Here is a 25,857-nt window from a genome sequence, read left to right as displayed (position 1 = left end):
GTGTAAACAATGCACATTTAATTCTTCCACAAAGAACACTATAGAAAAAATTTACAAAATTTCTTTTAGGATCTTAGAGCACCAAATTTAAAAGAAATTATATATAACATTTCTTATCATAGCCAATTACCTGACAAGAGTAGTATGTCATCCACTGACCACTTAAAATGCACACCAAAGATATGCAAAAGCTGAGAAAACTTCAAACTAAATATTAAGTTATATAAAAACTGATAGTAAAACGCCTTTGAAGAATCAGATTGACAGACAATGGGGGAAACATGGAAAGCTAAAAGGCTGAGAGGTGAAATTTAAAAAATAAGGAATCAAAAAAGAATCCAACTAATTTGTTTCCATGATAATTATCAGATATACTGTAGGGGGTGGAATTGAAAAAGAAAACTGTACTAAAGATTTTCTATGATAGACAAAGCAGGTTAAATTCAGAACTTGGTTTGTAGAAATACAATTAAAGAAACTGATGAAAGATTAACAATATAATGACAATATAAGCCCAATGACAATTTTTAAAAACCTTAACAATTCCCATAATTTTCTTAGGTAAAGCAGTGCCAACCTTCCACAAACATACACACATACAACCTGGTCACTGAGGGTGGGCTGATTAACAGTCCTGGGCCTTAATTCCCTTCTTTGGACAATGAGGATCTTGGACCAAGGTCTCTTTCAGTCTAAGATTCTAGTGATTCAGTTTTAGAACATCAAAATATGGCAAGAAGAGCCACCTACAACAACTCTAGGACACATTAAACAGAAAATGGAAAAAGAAACTGCAGTGGAGTTGATAAACAGGGAAAGATGCCCAAATAAAATGTGCTGTATCAGTTACCCACTGCAAGGGGGTGGGGCAGCCAATCAGAAATGCAGCCAAGAGAGTGAGGTTGCTGGTTGCTACTTCAGGGGACAAAGAAGGATGGGGAAGAAGATCCACTTTGGTACAAGGTGCCCCTTCTCTTTCCTCCCTGTGAGACCATTAGGGTCGTCCTCTCCTGGAAGGTGTCTTGCCTACCACTTCTTTGCATTTGGGACCTGCCATTGTCCTCTCCTGACATGGCCCATTAATGAATGTGTGCCTAACAACAAACCCTACCTCATGCTACCCTACAAGAACTTATTTGAAAGAAACACAAAATCCTCTAAGAAAACAAAAAGTTAGCAATGTCACAGAGCTCTCAAATCTGAGGGGAAAGCTGGAAACATATACAAGGCATATAAAATGCAACTCCAAAGAAAAATCATACCAGAACTCTTGAATTTTTTTAAACACCCTCAGCCAATACTCAAGGCCTCTCTGAGCCCCAATCTGCCCAACACCTACAGAGAAATTCTAATAAAATCACAGGTGGATGAAGTTTGTCTCCAACATCTTTTCTAGTCTGTAGATCCCCAACTCCTAGTTCCAACTCTATTTGTGTCAGCTCAGATTTGTCTGGAACCAAACATTTCCTCCCAACCCCCAATCTGTGATATGTAAATGACCCTGCTCTCTTAGAAAGTGACAAGGACTACCCTCCCTTCTATGCTATACCTAGTGATGGTATCTAATTCTCTCAGGGTTCCTCTCTCTGATACAGTGTAATAGCCCACTTCCAATGCTAATCAGAGTTGATAGCATTGACTAATAATTCTTCTCAAATACACAAAACTCATACACTGACATGGCCTTTTTTAAAACAGACTTAACCCTGAAATACCAATGCTGATGGTGGATATTTCAGGAGCTGTGACAGCCTAGCAAGTTCATGAACATTTGAACATTAATAATAATAATCACAGTCATCATCATCATCACAAAGTAAATTAAATCCCAAAAAAGACATTTCTTTAACTGAATAAAATAATATTGAGCTGCATATGAGAATAAAATATACAAAATTAATCTTGCCAAGACATGGAGACAACCTAAGTGTCCATGAATAGATGACTGAATAAAGATGTGGAGCATATATACAATGGAATATTACTCAGCCATAAGAAAGGATGAAATACTGCCACTTGCAACAACATGGATGGACCTTGAGAATATCATGCTAAGCAAATAAGTCAGACTGAAAAAGGCAAGAACCATATGACTTAACTCATACATAGGATATTAAATAGAAAGTAACAAATGAATAAGCAAACAAACTCACAGACACAGACAAGAGTATGGTGGTTATCAGAGGGAAAGGAAGTTTGAGGATAGATAATAAAGGGTAAAGGAGTCAAATATATGGTGACAGAAGGAGACTAGATTTGGGGCAGTGTCATACAATCCAATATACAGAAGATGTATTATAGAATTGTACACCTGAACTTACATAATATTATTAACCAATATCACCCCTCAAAATTTAATCTAAAATAAGTAAATAAAATGAATATCAACTTCCCATGCTCAACCTCAACTACAGCTGAAAAAAGGTGAAATGACCTAGAGGAGATTTGGAAAACTCTGGATGCTGGTTCTGGAGAAAAAACTGGAGGAGCAGCAGACCAGATCCCAGGGAAAACTCAACCTCAGAGCTATGGAAGAAATGTCATAAGCAGATAACTCCCCTACAAGAAGCATCAGCCAGAGGCAACTCAACAACTGTCTGAAGTGGGCAGAGTGACTCTTAGTCAGCTAATTCAAAGGAAGGACCCACCAAAGAGCAATACAACAAACAAAATCAAAATACAACAGGCGTCCAAATAAAAGGCATAAAGGGCATCCCAAGAGCATCAAGTTAAGGAGATCAAGGAATCTTCACCACTGAATAACACAGATTCCTACCACAGAAGGTCACACCACAAACGCAGAAAATAAAAGCAGATCAATCTAAGAAGAAGAAACAAGACCAGTGCTCAAAATAGGGAGAAAGAATAACCCCCCACCAAACAGAAACAACACCCCACCAAAAGGAAAGGAAGAATTCCCAGAAGGAGGGATAAATAAAATAGAGGCAAGCAAACTATCAGACATGGAATTCAAAACAATAATAATGAAGCTCAATGAACTCAACAAATTAAAATAAAACTACAAAAAACTCCAGAGGAACTACAAAGAACTCCAGGAAAGCTACAAGGAACTTACTGAGAACTACACCAGCATAAAAAATGACATAGAAACTACCAATAAGAACCAGGAAGAAATGAAGAACATAATTTCTGAACTTAACATAGTAGATTCAATCAAAAGCAAGCAAATTAAACAAAGGATCAGATAAGTGAGATTGAGGACAACGTAAAAAAAATTCCCAGATAATGCAACAAAATGAAAAAAACACCGAAAAAAAAAGGGAGAGGGCTTAAGAGAACTGCAAGACGACATGAAATGAAGCAATATCTGTATCATAGGGATAAAAGAAGGAGAAGAGGAGAAGCATGGGATAGAAAACCTGATTGAAAAAGTAATGACAGAAAATTTTTCTAACTTAATGAGAGAAAAAGTCATGCAGGTCTTGGAAGCACAGAGGGTTCCAATGAAGATGAACTCAAAAAGGCCCACTCCAAGGCACATCATAATTAAAATGGCGACATTCAAAGACAAAGAGAGAATCCTAAAAGCAGCAAGAAAAAAAAGCAAATAACATATAAGGGAGCTCTGATAAGGCTATCAGCTGATTTCTCAACAGAAATGCTACAAGCCAGAAGAGAATGGCAAAAAATATTTCCAACAATGAAAAACAAAGGCCTACAACCAAGACTACTCTACCCAGCAAGGTTCTCTTTCAAAATGGAATGTGAAATAAGGAGTTTCTCAGACAAAGGAAGACTAAAAGAATACATCTTCACCAAACCAGCATTGCAACAAATGCTAAAGGAAAGAAAAAGAGAGAGGGAGAGGAACACAGGTACAAAGAGAAATGAATGGACACCTGTCAATAATAACCTTAAATGTAAATAGATTAAAGGCTGCAATCAAAAGACAAAGGGTAGTGGAAATGATATGAAAACATGACCCACATATATGCTGTCTACAAGAGACCCAACTCAAACAAGATCTACACAGACTGAAAGTGATGGCATGAAAAAAGTATTCCAAGAAAATTGATATAAAAAAAGATGGGGTACAATACTTGTATCAGACAAAACAGATTTCACAACAAAGGCCATGAAAAGAGACAAAGAAGGACATTTCATAAGACTTAAGGGAACAATCGATCAAGAAGAAAAAAACTCTGGTAAACATATATGCACCCAACTAGGAGCACCCATATATAAGGAAATTCTTTGAAGACTACAAGAAGTATATCAACAGCAACAAACTCATACTGGAGATTTTCACATCTCATTGTCAACAATGGACAGATCTTCGAAGCAAAGAAGTACTAAGGATATTGAGGCATTGGACAACATTCTAGATCAAATGGACTTAATTGATATATATAGAACTAAGAAGCAAAATATACATTCTTTTCTAATGCACATGGAACATTTTCAAAGATAGACGACATTGTAGGACACAAAACAGGCCTCAACAAATACAAGAAAATTGAAATTATATCAAGCATCTTCAGATCACAATGCCTTGAAACTAGAAATCAACCTCAAGAAAAATATCAAAGACATTCGAACTCATGGAGAATGAATAACATGCTATTAAATAATGAATGGGTTAACAATGACACCAAGGAGGAAATCAGGAAGTTTCTGGAAACAAATGATAATGAGCACACAACAGCCCAAAACCTATGGAACACAGCAAAAGCAGTCCTGATAGGAAAGTTCATAGCAATAGAGGCCAACCTAAAAAGAATAGAAGATACTCAAATAAAAATCTAACCCTAAAGCTACAAGAACTAGAACAACAACAACAAACAAAGCCCAAAGTGAGCAGAAAAAAGGAAATTATCAAGATCAAAACAGAATTAAATGACATAGAGACTAAACAAACAAGTGAAAAGATCAACAAAAGTAGGAGCTGGTTCTTTGAAAAGATAATCAAAATTAACAAGCCTCTGCCAGGTTCATCAAGAAAAAGAGAGAGGACCCAAATTAACAAAATCAGAAGTGAAAGAGGAGAAATCACAACCAATATCACAGAAATACAAAGGATTACAAGAAATTACTACAAACAACTGCATGGCAAGAAACTTGACAACCTAGATGAAATGGACAAACTTCTAGAAAATATAATCTTCCAAAACTGAATAAAGAAGAAGCAGAAAGCCTGAACAGACCAATAACAAAGAGTGAAATTGAAACAGTAATCAAAAAAACTCCCGGCATACAGAAGCCCTGGAACAGGTGGCTTCACAGCCGAATTTTACAAAACATTTAAGGAGGAACTAATGCCTACCCTTCTCAGACTATTCCAAAATATTCAAGAAGAGGGAAGACTCCCAAACTCTTCTATGAAACCAGTACCACCCTAATTCCAAAACCAGATGAAGAAACAACAAAGAAAGAAAACTACAAGCCAATATCGCTGATGAACATAGGTGCTAAAATCCTCAACAAAATATAGGCAAACCAGATCCAGCAACACATTAAAAAGATCATACACCACGATCAAGTGCAATCCATCCTAGGGATGTAAGAATGGTTTAATATCTGCAAATCAATAAATGTAATATACCACATAAACAAAATGAAAGACAAAAACCACATGATCATATCAATAGATGCTGAAAAGCATTTGATAAAGTACCACACCCATTTATGATGAAAACACTCAGCAAAATGGGAATAGAGAAAGGAAACCTCAACATAATAAAGGCCATATATGTGAAACCTGAAGCCAACATCATACTCAATGGGCAAAAACTGAAAGCATTCCCCCTGAAATCAGGGTCAACACAAGCATGTCCACTCTCTCCACTCCTATTCAACAGAGTTTTGGAAGTTCTAGCCACAGCAATCAGACAAGAAAAAGAAATAAAACGTATCCAAATTGGAAAAGAGGAAGTAAAACTCTCATTATTGGCCAATGACATGATAGTGTACATTGAAAACCCTATAGAATCCACTAAAAAACTACTTGACATAATAAGTGAATTTGGCAAAATAGCAGGGTAAAAAGTCAATATTCAGAAATAAAAGGCATTTTTGTACATCGGCAATAAAATATCAGAGATAGACACTAGAAGAAAAATCCCATTACTATAGCAACAAGAAAAATAAAGTACCTAGGAATAGACTTAACCAAAGAGATAAAAGACCTGTACTCGGAAAACTACGGAGCACTGAAAAAAGAAATTAAGGAAGATACAAATAAATGGAAGCAAATACCATGTTCTAGGATGGGAAGAATCAACATCATTAAGATGTCCATACTACCCAAAGCAATTTATAGGTTCAGTGCAACCCCTATAAAAAAAACTAGTGATATATTTCACAGACCTAGAACAAATATTTCAAAAATTTATGTGAAACCAAAAAAGACTCCAATTAGCCACAGCAACCTTGAGACTATAGAATGAAGTAGGAGGAATCACAATACCTAACATAAAACTATACTACAAAGCCACTGTAATTAAAATAGCCTAATACTGGCATAAGAACAGACATATAGATCAATGGAACAGAATAGAGAGCCCAGAAATAAACCCAGGTATATATGGTCAACTAACATTTGACAAAGAGGGAAGAAACATAAAATGAAGTAAGAAGAGCCTCTTCAACTAATGGTCCTGGGAGAACTGGACTGGGACATGCAAGAAAATCAAACTAGACCACCAACTTACACCACACACCAGAATAAAGTCTAGATGGATCAAAGACTTAAATTTAAGACGTGATATCATAAAAGTCCTAGAGGAATACATAGGCAGCAGAATTTCAGATATCCCACATAACAGTGTTTTCACTGATACATCTCCTAAGGCAAGGGAAATACAGTATTCCCTCACTTATCACAAGTATTACATTCTAGACCCTCCCCCCCCCGCCGACAGGTGAAAATCTGTGAAGTAAGAAACATATTTATTTTAGTATTTATATATATTTTAAAACTTTATAAACCCTTCCTACACACTTATAAACCATTCCTAGTCCTTTATTAATCTTTCCCACTCCCTTATTAAACTTTTCCACACTTTTATAAATACTTCTTATGTTCTTCAACATATTCTACACTCTTAAACCTACATAACTTTAACAACATACATAATGAGTACTGTGAAATTTTATATGGGTACTCACCAGTGAAGTATACTACAACTTGAATGATGAAGATGATGATTTAGATGTGCAGTACTGATGACGATGAAGGTGATGAAGATGAGATGAATGTACTGCACAGCAAGGAGCATTACAACTCTTCTAAAGGCACCACTTCATCAGGCGCTTCTTTGGGTGGTGCAGTACTATCTTCAGCCTTGTCCATAACTTCTACCTCCACTAAAGGTGTAGGCATAACCGACCTCTTTGTTCGAGTGACAAACATAGTTATGGGGAGTTGTTGGCACTGCTTCTTCTTCTGATTGAGAATGTTTTTGTAAACTTACATGGCACCGTCGATTGAATTTGCAAACTGCAATAAATGAACCATATGGGGATCCCATTCTTCAGCCACTCGTTGAAGTTCTTTGGCCATTCTGACCATGGTTGTGAGATGATCAAGTGTTAGCCCAACCTCCTACTCTTCTTCAACCCATTGTTCATCTTGTTCCTCATCCTATTCTTCACTTGCTGACTTAGTCAGCTCCTCCAGGTCTTGGTCCATCAATGGTTGAGAGTGCACATCGATCAGGGAATTTACATCTTCAGTAATCATGTCACTGAAGCCCTCTCCTCCAGTATTTTTGCAAGGTTCATGGCCTTATCCACTGCAGAGTGATGGATTCCATCAGGAGAAAATCCCTTGTAATCATGGACCACTTCTGGCCACAATTTTTTCCAGCTGGCATTCGAAGTCTCACTCTTCATCTCTTTTATGACCTTTTGAATATTTTGGAGACATGATGCAATTGTGTACTCACGCCAGTACACCTTTAGCGAGAAGTCTTCATCCGAGTCCACGGCTTCAATGAGGTTTTGCAGGGCATTTCAGGTGTAGAGCGCCTTAAAAGAGTGAATAACGCCTTGATCCACTGGCTGAATGAACGATGTGGTGTTTGGCAGCAAGAAGACTATCTGGATGCCATCATATGTCAGGTCGACACCACGGCCTCCAGCATTGCTCATTATCAGAAGCACTTTGAAATCAAGGTCTTTCTCTGCCAGATAAACCTTAACCTCCAGGATAAAACATTGATGAAACCAATCAGTCGTGAGGAGTTTCATGATCCAAGCCTTAAGGTTGTACATCCAGTACACAGGCAACACATTCTTAGTTTTCTCTTTTAGGGCCATTGGGTTCTTGGACTTATAAATAAGCCCTGGCTTTATTATAAAGCACACAGCATTCTCACACATGATTAAAGTTACCCTATATTTTTGGACCTTGAAACCAGAGGCTTTTGCTTCTTTCTTCATAATGAAAGTGCGAGACCACATTCGTTTCCAGAATAAGCCCGTTTCATCCATGTTGAAAACTTGTACAGGCTTATAGCCTCCTTCCTCAATGATGTCTTTGAATGTGTTGTTCACATACTCATTGGCTCCGGCTTTATCCACAGAGGCAGCCTCTCCATGAAGAGAAACGCTCTTGAGTCCAAAGCATTTCTGAAATTTGGTGAACCAGCCCTTGCTGGCACTGAATGGGGTTGGTCTGGTTGGAGAAGCACTCGAAGGTCCTGCTTCAGCATTGTTGTCATCATCCCCATCTTCATTCTCATCACTGTCATCATCATCCCTTTTTGCTGCTAAACGATCATACAGTTGCTTGGCCTTTGTCTGGATAGTGTTTGTATCCAGCAAGATATTCTTTTTTCTGCAATCATTTATCCACACAGCTAATGCAGACTCCATCTTCACAATGATCTTATTGCAGGAAGTAACCACCCTCTTTGCTGTTTTGTTGAAAGGCACTGATGCTATAGACCTGATATTCTTCTTGTCCTTTTTTATACAGTGAAACATAGACTCATTGATCCCTTAATGGTGGCCAACAGATGCATAGCTTCTCCCTTCCTTCAATATGTCGAGAAGTTCCACCTTCTGTTTTATGGTAAGCATCTTCCTCTGGCACTTGGGTTCACTGCCAGAATCCTTAGAAGATGCAGAACATTTGGGTGGCATCGTAGGGATTGCAATAAATTCAGTCTTTAAGGAAAATTTCACAAAAGACAACACCGCAGAGCAAAACTACACACGGCGATCGGAGGTAGGAGTGAAGTGGACAAGGCGAGATGCTGAACATATACACACAGTGCAGGATAGCAGACAGACTGATGGTATGGTTACTGAGCCAATCAGCACCGAGGATACACAAGACAATGCTCTGGTTGGTCGCCTTCCATCAATCAGCCAATCGTGTGCCATGTACAATCTCACACAGGCAAATGAGCTCGAGTGTACACCTCGTTTACAGTGTAATGTATGTGTTCATCCACAAAAAAAATACATATTGTAAACAGTGTGCAGTATTTTATTTCATTTAATATTCTTTAAATGTTAGAATAATTTATTATCTATTTTAATATATTTTTTGAAAAATTTTAGCAAAAATCATTAAAATCATAAATACTACACATATAAATATATATATAGTACCACAAAATCCCATGATATAGCAAAAAATCTGCAATAAGTAATTAAATATAATATTTTTAAAAATCCCACAATACAGTGAGGCTGCAATAATGAACCGCGATATAGAGAGGGACTACTGTAAAGGAAAAAATAAACAAATGGGAAGACATCAAACTAAAAAGTTTCTGCTCAGCAAAGGAAAAGTTCAGCAAGATGAAAAGGGAACCAACCATATGGGAAAACATATTTGCCAATGATACCTCAGACAAGGGGTTAATCTCCAAAATATATAAAGAACTTACATGTCTCAACACCAAGACAGACAGCCCAACTAAAATATGGGCAAAGAACCTGAACAAACACTTCTCCAAGGAGGATATATAGAGAGTCCATAGGCATATGAAAGAATGCTCAACATCACTAGCCATCAGAGAGATGCAAATAAAAACCACAATGAGACATTACTTTACACCAGTCAGAATGGCTATCATCAATAAATCAACAAGTGCTGGCAAGGATGTGGAGAAACTAGAACCCTAGTGCAGACTGGTGCAGCCACTATGGAAAACAGTATGGAATTACCTCAAAAAAACTAAAAATGTAACTGTCTTTTGAACCAGTGATTCCACTGAAACCCCAATTCAAAAGAACCTATGCACCGCTATTTACACAATGAAATACTATGCAGCAGAAAGAAAGAAGAAACTCCTGCCATTTGTGACAACATGGATGGAACTAGAGAGAATTATGCTTAGTGAAATTAGCCAGGCAATGAAAGAAAAATACCATATGATATCTCCTGATACAGGAGACTAATGAACAACACAAACAAATGAACAAAATTTAACAAGGAACAGAGTAACAGTTATTGGGAGAGGTGGGATGGAGAGAAGGAGGGTAAATAGGGCAAGGGTTTAGTAAAGAAACTAGTATAAATAACCCATGGACATGGACAATGGGGTGGGTATTGACTGTGGAAGAAGGGGTGGGCTGGGGGTGTGGATCAATGGGGGAAAATGGGACAACTGTAATAGAAAAACAATAAAAACAAAATTTAAAAAGATTATGGTATATCAATACAATAAAATATAAAGCAGCCATTTAAAAGAATAAGGCATTGTGGAAAACAGTATGACAGCTCCTCAAAAATTAAACATTGAATTTCCATATGATCCAGCAACTTCATTTCTGATTATATAGCCAGAAGATATGAAGCAAGAACTCAAACCAATACTTGTACACCCATGTACATAGAAGCATTATTCACAATAGCCTCCCCCCACCAGAAAAATGGAAGTGACTCACATCCCTGGCCAGAAAAATGAATATACAAAATGTGATATATACATACAATGGAGTATTACCCAGCCTTTAAGAAGGTAGAAACAATCATACATGCTACAACAGAGATGAACCTTGAAATATGCAAAGTGAAATAAGCCAGACACAAAAGGACAAATACTGTATAATTCCATTTACACGAAGCACCTAGAGTAGTTAAATTCTTAGAGACCTAGAGTAGAATGGTGGCCACAGAGAGATGGGGATCAGGAGTTAGTGTGTAATGGGTATGGAGGTTTAGTCTGAGAAGATGAAAGTCTGGAGATGGATAATGTTGATGGTTGTACAACATGAATGTACAAAAAAAGTGAATATTGATAAATAAGGCTTTATGGTTAACACTTTAAAATATAATTTGAGGGCTATCATATATTGACTGAAGAAAAATTTTTATTTTTATAGACATCATAAACCTTTATCTCAGAATTCAAACTGGCAAGAAACATAATTTCCATGCCTCTTGCACCCAGGAAGGAGCCTCAGAGGTTGCACAGGACAACTTTCCCATCATTGTCATAGTCACCCAGGAGGAACACAGAGGGAAAAGCTGGTACTGAGCAGGTACTGAGCAGCCACAGTGAGCCAAGCCCTGTGCTAGTCACTTCATAGATACCATTGCCTCTATCCTCACAGCAATGCTGCAATGTGTATTCAACAGCCCTGTCTCCATGTCACAGCTCAGCAAGTTTGAGTAGACTGCCTGAGCTTGCACAACTAGTGGGCAACAGAGCTAGAATATTGAGCCTTGTGTTTCCACCATTCACACTTTAACTATGTTCAACCAGTACTGAATGCAAATATGGGCTTGACTACTGCATCAAAACAGAGCAAACTTAAAATCACCTTGAAGGATAAAGAAAGAAAAAAAAATACAAGCCAATAAAAAACAATCTGAAACACAGCAATTAATATGGAAAATGGATGGAGGAAGGGAGGGAGGGAAGAAGGGGAAGGAAAGGAAGGGGAAGAGGACTAGGACGGGAAGGGAAGTGTAAGGGAGTGGAGGGGATGGGAGGCAAGGACTAGCAGAATACAAAGAAACCTAGAGCTGAAAGTGAATAGTAATGATGTGAAAATGTACAGTGCAATGTGCCAGCTCAAAAGGCAAAAATCTCTCCATGCTACAAAAAGGCAAACACAGGATGCCCCACAGGCACAGGAGTGTCTTTGACATGACCTTGGCAAGTCTGTTCTTGGAATACTGCATTGAGCTTTGAGCACTTCATCACAAAGGAAAGGCAAATTGCATTGGAGATTTCAATGAAGAATTACAACATCACAAACAAAAGAGATTAAGAAAGAAGGGGATCAATTTATGTCAGGATTTGAAGCATTTATAGAGAGGGCAAAGGAAGACAGCTCTGTGCCTGTCTTTCCCACTTAATGCTGTAACCCTGTAGTCATTGGGGGAGCCCTCTACAGCAGGTGTGTCAGGCATACCTGTTGAGAAGCTGCTGAGACCACCAGATCAACTGGTTAACTGACACAAGCTGATGTCTTTGTACAAGTTGGTCTCTGGCATTGTGGGATGTGGGGATGAGGTGGCCAGACCACTACAGAAGCTGCCTGTAGGGCAGTTACTCCTTCTTGGTCCACTGAAGCTCAAGGGCACCACTCAGGCTGGGACACAGCAACTTAGCAGCACCATTACTAATGGCAAATGAAAATGACACAGGAGGACCCTCCCAACGTCAGCAGTGTAGCCTCCAGCAGCAGCTGAGAGAAACAGCACAGACAGGATCATGGCAGAGGGGTGGAAGTAAAGAAAAAAAAAAAAAAAACAGATTCAGGAGACATCTAGCCGCCTATATTTCCAAACCCTGCAGCAAAGCTTCCCTCTCTCCTGAGAATACCTACCTATTTTTCCACATCTCCTCTGTGAATAATCCTGACATTCTCTTCCACCCCTAGAACTAAGATCCCTCCTCCAAGCTCTCCAAGCCCCTTTCTGTATATAATAATCCTATTATAATATTTATCATGCCAAATAATAATATTTGGTTTGCATGTCTGACTCCCCAACCAAGTTACAAGTTCTTGAATCAGTTCTAGGATCACCCACATTAGGAGGTATAATTTGCATTTGTAGGTACAGATAATTCCCATTATCACAGTAATTCTGTTCAAGAGAGTCCCTGCAACCACTGAATTAGCAAATACCAAACCACTGCTCCTGAGGGACACACAGTGTTAGGTTCCTGCCAGCCTCTCACCATAACACTTTTGTCCAGTAATCAATACATAACCCTGGTTTACATGTGCCTCTGTTTAAGGTAATGTTGTTGATTAGTTAACAATAAAGTCACAACGAATAGCACTGTTGTTGATTAGTTAACAATAAAGTCACAGCTAATAGCACTGAAATGTGCCTGAACAGAGCTTGTCTAACACATGTATTTGCTCTGTAAGACACATCATAGCCTCCTTACTCTCAGGAACACCACACATCACTCTCAGCACAATGCTTGGAGGCATTTTAAACCACAAAATCACCAACAAAAAAACACAAAAATGTTAAAAACCTGGCACTAATAAGATCCTGAAAAGGACACCTGCTTACAGTGAGAGCTGGAGCAAGAAGATAAGAGCTCACCTTGTTGGACCTCAGTTGGGAGGGTACCCAACAGATGACTCATTTTTTGCTTCTCTGTGCATGTTTGGAAATGACCACAAAAGTGCCATGAGGAATAATTTTATGGTTACCAGCAGAAAATTGGAAGGGGCCAAAGTGGAAAGCAGTGGGAGGTAGGAAACTGGTGGTCCTCACATCCCAACTTATAAATTCACTAGATGTCGTGCATGCAGTGAGGCTTGGGATGGGAAAACAGGGGTCTGCACAGTCATTAAACTGTATAAAGGAAATATCACCTCACAGACATGTTGCTTTCCAAATGTATATATGACCTCCTCTGTAAGCAATTCACTTAAAAATCTTAATGAATTCACAGGAGTTTTTGTCATAAGGTATTTTTTCAATCAAAAGACACAAGTACAATTACTATCATGTGAGACTCCCTGACACTCTTTATTAAAAAGGAAGCCTTAAGCCCTGGCTGTTGTGGCTCAGTGGATTGAGCATCGGCCTGCGAGCCAAGTGTCACTGGTTCAATTCCCAGTCAGGGCACATGACTAGGTTGCACGTCAGGTCCCCAGTTGGGGGCGTGAGTGAGAGGCAACCACTCAGTGATGTTTCTCTCCCTCTCCTTCTCCTTTCCCTTCTCTCTAAAAATAAAATAAACAAATAAAATTTTTTTTAAATCCTTTCCCATTCTGATGGCATAAAAATATTCTTTAAAAAAAAGGGATCCTTATATGCAAAATGATCAGGAACTACTCTGGCTTCTCCATCCCCTCTTCTAGCCTCAAATATCTACTCATAAAATATATGCTTATAAGCCATGGTCTTCTTTTTTCAGAAAATGAGAACTATGTAATCTGGAATTCCACTGATAATATAATCACATATTCAATATTTATTAAGTGCCAACTGCATGCAAGACATAGTTTAAGAACTGGCAGTTCTGAGGGGAGGGGGGAGGAAGAGAAGGGGGTAGGAAGGGGAAGGGTCTAGTCAAAGAACATGTATAAATGACCCAAGGACATGGAAAACTGAGTGGGGACTAAAGGTTAGAGAAGGAGGGGATAGGGTGCAGGGAATCAAGAGGGGGGGAAAAAGTGAGACAACTGTAATGGAAAAACAAACAAAAAAACTCTTAGTGGGGGGGAAAATGAAAATATAAAGAATGGAAACGCAAGTTCAGTGAATATTAGAAGGACAAGGATTTTCCTTCACACTGTATATTTTTCTCCCTATCCTATCCCTCCAGAGTTTGGCATTCTAAACAAGTAAGTGATGACATCAGTTTCTTTGCATAAAACTAATAAGACCAGTTGTTAATAGAGGGTTTTTTTTACCAAGACATTGACCGGAATGTCATGCCTGAAGGATAAACATGCTTGGGCTCTCTGGTTGTTACCAAAAAGCCCTGAGGAACTGGGAATGACTTTCGAAAGTAATAAAAACCCACGAAATAAAAGGCCTGGTACCATGGTTGGTTGTGCGGTCCACAGCAATCTTTCCAGGGAAGGAACGAAGGTTGTTTTCCTGAAAGATGGCTAGAAGGGACCTTAATGCACAATGGAAAACCAGAAGGACTTGGAAAAGACAGGTGTGTACAGACAAGGCTGAATGCCAGGTATGTGGCTCAGCTTCTGTGCCCTGAAGGGCAAACTGAAGGTTACCCTAAATGTTCCTTGTGTAAGTTCCAGCAAAGCAGAACTAAAGATCATAAGTGATCATTTGCTGCTCTTGTTGTGTTTATTCAAACGAACAGGATAAATTAAAAATGGACTTAATGCAGTCCCTTTAATGACAAGGAGGGTAATCTTAGGGAGAAAAATCATTATTCAAGGAAAATCACAATGATCAGTAGTAGACTATAAAGTAGTGCAGCTAACCGTCTTTAAAGTCTCTTTTCATTTAAAATATGTTTTCACTTGAAAGTTAAACTATGTCTGTGGTATCATCAAAGATATTTAAGTTACAGGCAAGAAGAATGTCAAATGCCTTGCAACTGGATGTCTTTACAATAAGACAGTCTTACAGATTTAGAGACTTGTTTGTGGGTTATGTTACATAAATTAACATGTGTTTTCTGTTTTCAAAGGGCATAGCCTATGATCTCATTACCTGAGTATCTGTACATATAGGCCTCACTTAATCCTGTCTGCAGCGCTGCCTCCTGAGACTCAATGGTTTGGCTGAACTAAGTGGCTGGGTTGGTGAAGAATGGGGAATGTGGGCTTCACTTTAAAACTGGTTTCTCTTTTCTATCCTAATGGCTTGGACTGAAAGGGCCCAGAGGTCTAAGAGGGGGGAAACCTAAAATATTTTCCTCAGCCCAAACTAAGTATAATGGGCAAAAGGGTTTTGGACAGGTGAGATATGCCTGGCACACCTTCCTCCAAAGAAGCCCTTTTTTATTTTTTTCCTAATGTGGAACATTGAAAAATTAATCCCTGCCTTCTGTTATCTAGTGGTTATGGACTGAATGATGTCTTTTAACCCTGTTGCCAAATCTGTTGCCCCCAGAATACAACAAGGATTCCAGCCTGTTAAACCAAGCACGCTGTTGTCCGGGGACAGCCAACTGACCTGGAGTCTGCACGATCCTTCTCCATGTGGGAAGGCAACCCTCCCCTCCACACCCCCACTCTTATTAGGGATGTCTGGACCCAAGGGTAGGTAGGACGACAACCATGTCCGGCTTGAAGCAGCTAGAGTAGCTTGAGACCTTCGCCTATTGGCCTTTATAAGATTATAAATGGTCTTAATACCTGAGAGGGAGGGATTGTTATTTTTTATTGTTAAAATAATTAAGTAATCATTTATTTATTACAAAAGAAGAAGAAGAAGTATATATGAAAGGGTGAGGCAGGAGAGCTTATATGTACGAACCATGGGCACGGACTTGGGGGGGGATTGCTGGGGGAGGGGTTGCTGGATGGAGGGGAGTAAAGGGGGAAAATTGGAACTATTGTAACAATATAATCAATAAAATATACTTTAAAAAAAAGAACTGGCAGTTTCATGGGAAATGAAAGTGACCACAATCTTACATTCACAGAACTCTGTACGAAATGGGATTCTATTAAAACTAGGAACCCACCAAGGTTTCACTGCAAGAAACAGCTTTCCTAAGTGCCTGACTCAGAGCTTCCTAAAACCCCTCTCTTAGCTCTCCTCATCAGACCTCTCTGGCAAGGGGAATTCTGAGCACACAGCACTGTGGAGCAGGGAAAATTACAACACCAAGGGCATGAAGAGAGAAGAAGAGTTAGGATCACATTTAAGAACTGTGCCTATCAGGAAGAATATTCTGCTGCAAGATTCCTGATCCTGAAGAAAGACCATCACTGAGTGTGTTGTGTAGGGCCCAGAACATCCTCCTACCACCAAGGGGATGATAGACATCTACAGAGATGTTATTTATTAAAACTCAATCCTTTTCAGAGCCTCAAGATCTGCAAATCTGTTTCATATGACATACTGACCATACAACAAGGTCCACACTCGTGTGTTTAATGAAGTATAAAAATAAATCACAACCATTTTGTTCATTTCAATTCACCTAGCATGTACAAGGGCCATGGCTATGTGTTAGAAACATTAGAGAATACAGAAATACAACTAGCTACATTATACATCGTACTGTTACTTGAGTGACCATGGAATTATTGGCTGTGGTACAGGGGCCCAAAGGAAAATACCAGGACTGCTAACCAGAATAACAGGGTTCAAGTTAGGGGTATAGTGTAGGTTTTGCAGAAGAGACAATATTTTCATTGAATCTTAAAGGGGAAATGCTACTTCAACAGGTAGAGCAGAGAAGCGAAAGAGGTGCCAGAGAAAGGGACTAACTTGACCACACATACAAATAAGACATAACAGCAAGTAGACAATTCAAATTCCAGAGGGAAAGGGGGGAAGAGATAAAACTGGTACAGTGTCTGTGGGAGTATTGATGGCATCACTAAAGAATTTGGGCACTGCAGTCAAAATGGAAGCATAGGTGGACTTGCCTCACCTCCTCGCACAACCACAAAAATAATTACAACTAAATAACACCCAGAACTGTCAGAAAATCGAACTGTATGGAAGTCTGACAACCAAGTATTTAAAGAAACCATGTTCATGTAGATGGATAAAAGGGACAGAGACATGGAGATGGGGAAGAGAGGTGAGAAGTGGTGTAATGTGGAGAGGTGGCAATGGCTGACCAGGCATGGGCAGTCCCACATTCATGTGCGGTAGATAAAAATCTGGAGGGATACCTTGGTAGCAAGCAATCCCAGCCCAGGACAGTCTGCACAACCCAGGATTCCAGTACAGGGAAAATAAATCTCCTTAACTTCTGCCTGTAGAAACCAGTAGGGGTTGGGGCAGTGGAAGAAACTGATGGATTTCAGAAAATTCTGCTTAAAGGGCCCACATGGTCTTAAAACAAAAGCAAATCCACCCCCTCTGGGACTCAACACCAGGGCAACAGCTGGAAGGGTTCCAGTCACATATGGGGAGTGGGTGAAGTGACTGGAAATAGGGCAAATGTCAGGCAAACCCCCAGAAGCCAGGCGGCAGCACAGTTCCTTCTCCAAGCCCTCCCCCCACAGAGAGCCACAAAAAACAGAAGCAGGTTGCCTCAGCCTGGCAATTACCTATGACTGTGCCTCACACAATTTACAGGTGCCTTTTACAAGGAGTTAAATCAGCTCTACCTAGGACACAAAAACAAACAAAGGGAGGCTGCTAAATTGAGGGGACAAAGAAATATGGCCCAAATCAAAGAACAGAACAAATCCCCAGAAAAAGAACTAAACAAAACAGAGATAGTCAACCTATCAGATGAAGAGTTCAAAACACTGGTGACCAGGATGCTCAAAGAACTCATTAAGTTCAACAACAACATAAAGGGAGAAGTAAAAGTTACACTAAGTGAAATAAAGAAAAATCTACAGGGAACCAACAGAGAAGGGAAGGAAGTCAGGATTCAAATCAACTATTTAGAACATAAGGAAGAAATAAATTTTCAACCAGAATGGAAAAAAGAAACAAGAATTCAAAAAAAAATGAGGATAATGTAAGAAGATTCTGGGACATCTCCAAACATGTCAACATCCAAATCATAGGAATGCCAAAAGAAGAGGAAGAGCAAGAACTTGAAAACTTATTTGAAAAAATAATGAAAGAAAACTTCCCTAATTTGGCAAAGGAAATAGACATACAAGTCCTGGAAGCACAGAGAGTTCTAAACAAGTTGGACCCAAAGAGGACCACACCAAGATACATCATAATTAAAATGACAAGTATTAAAGATAAAGAGAGAATCTTAAAAGCAGCAAGAGAAAAGAAGAGAGTTACCTACAAAGGAGTTCCCATAAGACTATCAGCTGATTTCTCAAAAGAAGCTTTCCAGGCAAGAAGGGACTGGCAAGAAGTATTCCAAGTGATGAAAAGCAAGGACCTACAATCTAGATTATGCTACTCAGCAAAGCTACCATTTAGAATTGAAGGACAAATAAAGTGCTTCCCAGAGAAAGTAAAGCTAAAGAAATTCATCATCACCAAGCCATTATTACAAAAAATATTAAAGGGACTTATTTAAGAAGAAGATCAAAACTATGAACATTAAAAAGGCAACAAACCCTGGTTGGTGTGGCTCTATGGATTAAGTAGTGACCTGTGAACCAGAAAGGCAACAAATTCACAACTATCAACAACTGAATCTAAAAATGAAAAAAAAAAAAAAAACCTAAGAAAACAACCAGAACAGGAACAAAATCATAGGTATGGAGATCATTTGGGAGGTTATCAGCTGTGAGGGTGAAGGGGAGAATGGGGGAAAAGGTGCAGGGATTAAAAAGCATAACTCGTAGGTACAAAATAGACAGGAGGATGTTAAGAATAGTACAGGAATCTGGGAAGATGGCGGAGGAGTGAGGGGAGGCTGCGCTTTCAGGCTCCTGAGACCTGTCTGTGGTTTGGACTACTTGCAGACAGAACATCTCAGTGAGCAGCTGGACACTGGCAGGAGTCGAGCCTTGGCACTGCTGGATTAGAGAAAAACCATCTGGGAACAATCTGTTTAGTGAGGATAGCAGAGGAAAAAGGGATGAGACGGGATTCCTGACTGGGGTGGCTGCCTGAGCTGCAGCTGGAAGTACACAAAGGCTTTTTGGAGACCACAGGCTTCCCCAGAGAGGAGTCGGGAGGAGAGTGGATCTCTGCCCGCTGGCAGAGATGGGACTCAACCAAGTAGCATTGGTGCTGAAGGACAGGAGACAATGTACTGCTGTGCATGTGAGAACGTAATTTTTCCTTTATATTTTTCTCTTGTGGACTGCGAAGAGGGGTGGAAAGTTTGGGGGTGGTAGGACATTCTTGAGGAGCGCAGGCACAGAGGTGCTCTTGTCCACTCCCCAATCTTCCCCTTGGGTCGCATGGGTGCGCATAGGGAAGTGCCCTCATTCGCCGGCCCGGGTGCATGGAGCTGCAGAGTCCAAGTGCCCCTCAGACACGCCCCAACAAACATAAGATCAGTGCCCCCACGGGAACAGGGAGGGTGCACTGAACACGCAGAAGACCGTGCGCAGACACCCCTAGTCAGCTCCAATGGGCACCAGGCCAGAACGCAGACCACTTGCTCAGGCTCTGCTCGTGCCCACCCAGATGGGTGCGGGAATGGTGGGCAGCTGCAGCACGGGAACAGCGGGCAGCAGCGACTCACAGACACTCACTTCCACTGTGTACAAGTGTCCAGGCCCCGCCCTAAGAGTTGAGAGACCAACTCCCGGAGCGCGGCTCAGCGGGACTGAGGCTAGCTCTCTGGCTGCCTTGCATGCGCAGGGGCGCGTGAGCGCCGAAGCACCTCAGCAGGCTTCAATAGGCGCCAATCACTCACTTCCACTGTGCTCAAGTGTCTGGGACCCTGCCCTGGGAGGCGAGAGACCAGCTCCCGGAGCGCGGCTTGGCAGGACTGAGGCAAGCTCTCAGGCCACCCTGCGCGCACAGGGGCATGCATGCCAAGGCACCTCAGCTGGCTCCAGCGGGCGCCAAGGGAGCACGCCATGCCGGCCACCGTGAGCACACACCATTGCTGCAAGGAACAAGAACCTCTGACCCGCCACATTAGACCAGCTGGGGATGCAGAAAAAGAACACGACACACAAGGCTAAACTGAGTAAAAACATTAATTTCTTTTTCTTCTTTTTTTCCCTTCCTTAAAAAAGGGAAAAAAGAAGACAAGAGAGGAAAGGGAAAAAAAAAAAGAAAAGAAAATATATCACTAATCCGTTTCATATAATCTCTCCTCCTCATCCTTCCTCTTTAATCATTGTTTATTTGTTTGTGTGTCTAGTTTAGCCTCCCTTTCACTCTAAGTAAATAGAATATAATTACTATATAAATCCAATACTATACAATCCCACTTTCTTACTATATTCTGCATTTTTCCATCCTTTTCTTCTATTTTCATTAACATACAATGTAAATATTACCTACTGTCTTGCATAGTCTCAACTATTATTAATCTATCATCCCCTCTCTCAAAAATCATATTTTTCCTCCCTAAAAACAACTCTCATCTATTCTTCCTATATTATAAAAGCGCTAATCTCTCTACATTTATATTAATACTGGCTCGTTGGCTGATGATAGCAGGACAGAGGGTGGAGGATATTTTTGAGGGTGTGGGTCTCCTGCCTGGGCTATGTGTTTATGTTTTTAACAGCATCTCCACAAAATAACTCAAGATAAAGTGGATAGAGTGACTCTCAATCAACTAGCCAGAAGGAAGATCCTACCAAAGAGCATCTGAAATATAACCAGACAGCATAAACAAACAATATAATGGGTAACCCAAGAACATCAGGCTCAGGAGATCAAAAAGACTGCACCACTGAAACCCCCAGATCTCCTATAAAGAATCTCATACCACAAAGGTGGGAAGTCAAAGCAGACAAACCCAAAAAATTAAAAACAAACAAGAATAATCCAACATGATAAGACACAGAAATAACCTCTCAATGAAGAAAAAGAGGAATCCCCAGAAAGAGAGGTAGATGAAATAGACATAGCCCAAATGTCAGACACGAAATTCAAAACAATGGTGGTTAAGAAGCTAAATATACTCGACAACCTTAAAAACAACTATGACAACCTCCAAGGAAGTTACCAGCAGTTCCAAGAAAATTACAGGGAACTTGCAGAGAACTACACCAGCATAAAAAAAGATATAGAAACTATTAACAAGAACCAGGAAGAACTGAAAAATTCAACCTCTGAACTGAAAAACACAGTAGAATCAGTCAAAAGAAGACTAAACGAAGCAGAGGATCGGATTAGTGAGTTAGAAGATAATGTAGAGAAAAACTCCCAGACAATACAGCAAAATGAAAAAAGATTGAAAAAATATGAACAAGATCTAAGGGAATTACAGGGTAGCATGATAAGAAATAATATCAGGATCACTGGAATAAGAGATGGAGAAGAAAAGGAGCATGGCATTGAAAAACTGATAGGAGAAATAGTGACAGAAAATTTTCCCAACCTGATGAGAGAAAAAGTTATACAAGTTAAGGAAGCACAGAGAGTTCCAATGAAGAGGGACCAAAAAAAACCCACTCCAAGGCACATCAAAATTAAAATGGCAACATTCCAAGACAAAGAGAGAATCCTAAAAGCAGCAAGAGAAAAACAGCAAATAACATACAAGGGAGCTCTGATAAGGCTATCGACCGATTTCTCAACAGAAACACTACAAAATCAGAAGGGATTGGTCAAAAATATTTCAAGCAATGAAAAACAAAGGCCTACAACCAAGAATACTCTACCCAGCAAGGCTCTCATTCAAAATGGAAGGTGAAATAAGGAGTTTCTCAGACAAAGGAAAATTAAAAAAATACATCTCCACCAAACCAGTATTGCAAGAGATGCTAAAGGGAATGTTCTAAGAAAAAAGAAGAAAAAAACAAAGAGGAGAGGAACAGAGGTATAAAGGGAAATCAATAAATACACGTCAAGAATAACCTTAAATGTAAATGGATTAAATGCTCCAATTAAAAGACACAGGGCAATGGACTGGATAAGAAAATAGGACCCAAATATTTGCTGTCTACAAGAAACACACCTCAAAACAAAAGATTTACATAGACTGAAAGTAAAGGGATATAAAAAAATATTCCAAGCAAAATGACTGGAAAAAAAAAGCCGGGGTAGCAGTCCTCATATCAGACAAAACGGATTTCAAAGTAAGGGCAATAAAAAGAGACAAAGAAGGACATTTCATAATACTTAAAGGAACAATCCATCAAGAAGATATAACACAGAGAAACAAGATAGCGGAAGAGTAAGTGGAAGCTACACCAACCTCCTCCCAGAACTAGTCTGGATTTACAACTTAATTTTGGAGAAATCATCTGGAATACCCACCAAACAATAGCTGGAGAGAAGTCTTATAACCACGGAGAGACAGAAAAGGCTGCTACATCACAACGTGACTGGTAGGGAGTGCGGAGACGTGGAAGGGCTGGCTGGGCTCACACGGGTGGCAGCTGAAGGGACTGAGAAACAGCTCAGCAGCCAGGGGTTCCCCCTGAGAAGGGCAGGGCCTAAACCCCCAGCTGAGCTTCCCAGACTACAGCAACAGAGTGGAAAGTAAAATAGTATCCAGCTGTGAAAAACAAAAAGCCACAGGGTTTCTTGCTAGCCTGAGAGAAATAGCTGGAGAAAAAGAGCTCTTAAGCGGATCACATACGAAAATATTTTGGTCCCCCCTTGCCCTGGGCTTGAGCAGAGGGAAGGCAGAGAGGAATAGAGACGCTTGGGGAGTTTGGTGTGGTGGCTTTGAGGGGAGAACTGGGGAAGCGGCTGGCTGGGTCCCAGTGCTGACTCATCCCCAGTACTGCAGGCAGACCATTCCCCCCACCTCCAAGTGGCATCAGCCTGAGGGGAAGCAAAAGCCCAGCCTACAGAAATTAAGCTGCCACACTCACGGTCCTTGAGCCTGACAGCTAATCACAGATTGAATAGATTAACAAGTAAAGAAGCCAGACAAAGGCAGTAGATCCCAGGAATTATCCAACAGGCTGCCTAGGCCCAGACTGGTACAGGATCTGACGCCACCAGGGACAGATCCAGGAAGTGCAGATCATTCTAAGAAGCACCAACAAACAATAGGAATCACAAAAGTGGGGAGACAGAGAAACAACCCCCCATCGAAAGGAAAGGTAGAATCCCCAGAAAGAGTGCTAAATGAAATAGAGGGGAGCAAAATATCAGATACAGAATTCAAAACATGGATTATGGAGAAGCTGAATGAGCTCAGCGGAAACTACAAAGCACTCCAGAAAAACGACAAGGAACTTACTGAGAATTACACGAGCATGAAAAAGGACATAGAAGCTATCAATAAGAGCCAGGAGGAAATGAAGAATATGATCTCTGAATTGAAGAACATAATAGAGGGAATTAAAAGCAGGCTAGAGGAAGCAGAAGATCGGATCAGCGAACTGGAAGACAATGTAAACAAAAATTCCCAGACAGTGCAACAAAATGAAAAAAGACTAAACAGGACTGAAGAGGCACTAAGGCAGCTGCAGGACAACATGACACATAATAATATCCATATCATAGGAATTCCAGAAGGAGAAGAAGAAGAGCTAGGGATAGAAAACCTCTTTGAAAAACTAATGACAGAAAACTTGCCTAACAGTGAGGAGAGAAAGAGTCACGCAAGTCCAGGAAGCACAAAGGGTCCCAATGAAGATGAACCCCAACAGGCCCACTTCAAGACACATCATAATTAAAATGGCAACATTCAAAGACAAAGAGAGAATCCTAAAAGCAGCAAGAGAGAAACAACTAATAACATACAAGGGAGCTCCAATAAGGCTATCATCAGATTTCTCAGCAGAAACACTACAAGCCAGAAGGGAATGGCAAAAAACATTCCAAGCAATGAAAAACAAAGGTATACTACCAAGAATACTCTACTCAGCAAGACTCTCATTCAAAATGGAAGGTGAAATAAGGAGTTTCCAAGACAAAAGAAGGCTAAAAGAATACATCTCCACTCTTTTCGTTGTCTGTTCTCCGCCATCATGGGTCGCATGCACGCTCCTGGGAAGGGCCTGTCACAGTCGGCTCTGCCCTACCGCCGCAGCGTACCCACCTGGCTGAAATTGACGTCTGACGATGTAAAGGAGCAGATCTACAAACTGGCCAAGAAGGGCCTGACTCCCTCACAAATCGGTGTGATCCTCAGAGACTCACATGGTGTTGCACAAGTGCGTTTTGTGACAGGCAATAAAATCTTGAGAATTCTTAAGTCCAAAGGACTTGCTCCTGATCTTCCTGAGGATCTCTACCATTTAATTAAGAAAGCTGTTGCTGTTCGAAAGCATCTTGAGAGGAACAGAAAGGACAAGGATGCTAAATTCCGTCTGATTCTGATCGAGAGCCGTATTCACCGGTTGGCTCAATATTATAAGACCAAACGAGTCCTCCCTCCCAATTGGAAATACGAGTCATCCAGAGCCTCTGCCCTGGTTGCATAAAATGTCTGTACTCAAGCAATAAAACCATTGTTTAACTAGAAAAAAAAAAAAAAAAAAGAATACATCTCCACCAAACCAGCAATGCAAGAGATGCTAAAGGGTCTGCTTTAAGAAGATGAAGAAACAGAGAGAGACAGAGAGGAACACGAGTACAAAGGGGGAAAATGACAATGAATAAGTACTGAAAGAAAGAAGGAACTTCTATCATTTGCAACAACATGGATGGAACTAGAGAGAACTACGCTTAGTGAAATAAGCCAGACAATGAAAGAAAAATACCTTATACTATCACCTATTATGGGAAACTAGTGAACAACACAAACAAATGAGCAAAATAGAACCAGAGCTATGTAAACAAGGAAAAAACTAACAGTAACAAAGGGTGACATGGAAGGGAGAGAAGTGGGTAAGAAGAGGAAGGGTCTAGTCAAAGAACATGTATAAATGACCCATGGACATGGACAACTGCGTGAGGACTGAATGTTGGAGAAGGGGGGACAGGATGCAGGGAAGCAAAAGGGGAAAAATGTGGGACAACTGTAATGGAAAAACAAACAAAAAATAATTTTTAGTGGGGGAAAAAGTAAAAATATAAAGAATGGAAATGCAAGGACAAGGATTTTCCTTCACACTGTATATTTTTCTCCCTATCCTATCCCTCCAGAGTTTGGCATTCTAATCAAGTAAGTAATGACATAAGTTTCTTTGCATAAAACTAATAAGACCAGTTGTTAATAGAGGTTTTCTTGACTAAGACTTTGACTGGAATGTCATGCCTAAAGGAGACATGCTTGGGCTCTCTGGTTGTTACCAAAAAGCACTGAGGAACTGGGATTGACTTTC

At 40.2% G+C, this 25,857-nt stretch overlaps 1 protein-coding gene and 1 pseudogene across 1 annotated transcript in view; one reads left to right on the top strand and one right to left on the bottom strand.

Moving 5' to 3' along the window:
- FGF9 (fibroblast growth factor 9) overlaps positions 1 to 25,857 on the bottom strand; it is a 51,708-nt gene that overhangs the window by 8,887 nt on the left and 16,964 nt on the right. The gene's annotated exons all lie outside the window — the stretch shown is intronic.
- On the top strand, positions 24,537 to 25,048 carry LOC150012669 (small ribosomal subunit protein uS15 pseudogene; annotated as a pseudogene).

Source organism: Furipterus horrens, unplaced genomic scaffold (assembly GCF_987537825.1).
Source record: "Furipterus horrens unplaced genomic scaffold, mFurHor1.1.pri manual_scaffold_4, whole genome shotgun sequence".
NCBI classification, from domain to species: domain Eukaryota; kingdom Metazoa; phylum Chordata; class Mammalia; order Chiroptera; family Furipteridae; genus Furipterus; species Furipterus horrens.
This window is presented reverse-complemented; position numbering and strand designations above follow the sequence as displayed.